Source organism: Pinus tabuliformis, chromosome 3_1 (assembly GCF_031772625.1).
Source record: "Pinus tabuliformis cultivar Carrire ecotype Pingquan chromosome 3_1, CPIR1, whole genome shotgun sequence".
Taxonomy (NCBI): Eukaryota; Viridiplantae; Streptophyta; class Pinopsida; order Pinales; family Pinaceae; genus Pinus; species Pinus tabuliformis.
Window position 1 is genome coordinate 688,960,883 of NC_142301.1, and position 1,949 is coordinate 688,962,831.

At 35.0% G+C, this 1,949-nt stretch overlaps 1 pseudogene across 1 annotated transcript; it reads right to left on the reverse strand.

Moving 5' to 3' along the window:
- Positions 1-807: 807 nt before the first annotated feature.
- Positions 808-1,569, reverse strand: LOC149188999 (AP-2 complex subunit sigma pseudogene; annotated as a pseudogene). The gene is made up of 2 exons (XR_016256315.1): positions 1,029-1,569; positions 808-843 (listed from the first exon to the last, which is right to left on the reverse strand). The product of XR_016256315.1 is annotated as an AP-2 complex subunit sigma pseudogene (transcript).
- Between the last annotated feature and the right edge of the window lie 380 nt (positions 1,570-1,949).

Below are 1,949 nucleotides of genomic sequence, written 5' to 3' on the forward strand. Positions count from 1 at the left end.
CATACTCTGAAAAACTTAGCACCATTCCTGCATAAAAATTGTCATTTTCATGTGCCATCTCCATCGATCATTCCTGTATGAAGTGACTTCAAAAACAAATTAGCTCATTTTCAAGAATTTATGAAATGTCCATTTTTTTTTTAATTATTTTCCGAAATAACTCTAATTGTGGATGAAAAAGGTGTCGCATCGTAATGTTGAGCTTTCTGCATAAGCTTCTCGTTGTCCTACACATAACACCAATCTCAAAACAAATTAGTTCATTTTCAAGAATTTATGAAATGTCCATTTTTTTTTTAATTATTTTCTGAAATAACTCTAATTGTGGATGAAAAAGGTGTCGCATCGTAATGTTGAGCTTTCTGCATAAGCTTCTCGTTGTCCTACACATAACACCAATCTCATTTCACTTGTTAGTATATCTAACTTTTGCCCATAAATTCACAAAAAATCCAACATACTTTGATTTCCCCCCAACTAAAATTATTGCATGTCCCCATGCAATGTACTCATTGATTGTGCAATACTTGTTTCAAAATGTTTTTAGTGGCTTGCAGAAAAATTCATTTAAAACATTTGAAAAAGCATTGTATTTGTTAGGGAACAAGTAGTGAGTGTATGAATGAATGAGGGCAATTATTATTTATTATTTATTTTTTCTTTTTATTTTATGTTTTGTGTTTTTTTTTTTTTTTTATTATTAGAATATTTTATTTTTATTTTTATTTTTTTTGTTTTTCAATTGAAAAAGAGCAGGAAAAAAAAATCTATTACATGTGCCGGAAGAGAACAAATGAACCCAACTACTGTCAGCACTATAGAATTCAGGTTGAACATCAAAGCCTGCGTACCTCAGAAAAGATGCAACTAATTAAATCAAAAAAATAATAAGGCACTAAACAGAGAAAAACAATGCAGACAATAATGGGGTCATACAATCAAATATTTAAAAAATATGACAATGTTGTCAAACTGCAAGCAGAAACAGCAAAAAAAAAGAAATAATGCAGGAGGTAATTTTCTGCTACTTAGGAGATGTCACACTTGGATCATGCAAGCTTCTCACTCCTGCCGTTCCAACTCAGTCATTCTTTCAATAATTGCCTTTTTACTTGTTTCTTGCAACTCCCCTGCAAGGATAAATTCATCCAATATCAAATATACCTTGTGAAAATTGAATACTAGGTCAAGCTCACATACGTTGCTGAAGAAATGATCCAATATCTCAACAAATAAATGAATGCTCTCCAAATAAGCCAGTTCATTATCAGTTATGTCCACACACATGGAGAAAAAGAGGCCTGCATATCGCCTGTAAATCACCTTGTGTGTTCGAAACTCTACAAAATTCGTGAATTTTGGGTCTCTGTTAACGACAAGCCGATGCACCTCATATTCGAGTTTATGTTTCTCCGATTCCTCGAGTGGAATTTGGCAAGGCGGGTCTTTCCTTGTCTGTTCTGAAGCAATATAAATCGGATCATGGTGCCTGAGAACGAACGGATCCGGTTCCAGGGACAAGAAGTCGCGACACGGGCTTCTCTCCTTGGCTCCAAACGACAGGAGCTCGAGAGCTCGATGATCATGCAGGACTTGAGAGGGATTTTCACAGGTGAAAAGATATGATACTTGACATGCAACAATGCATAAAGCAAATGGCAATCAACCTATCCACCTGACAGAGCCTTCAAAAGACAGATGTACAAAACCGTTTTTATTCACGCAGTTAGCAAAATAGGGCTCTGAATAACCACGATTTCCTCTTAGACCGTGAGGAATTTAAGCAAACGATTTTTGGGTTATATAATTCGTTTTATTATGAAAAAAACCCATGTCTTCGTTTGTCTAGATTTTCCCTGGTTTGAACACAGACTGCTTTTTAAAATTGACGTTTTTAAAGGGTTGCGTTTCAAAACCTGTGAGGTGGAAGACTGAAACAGAGGAACATG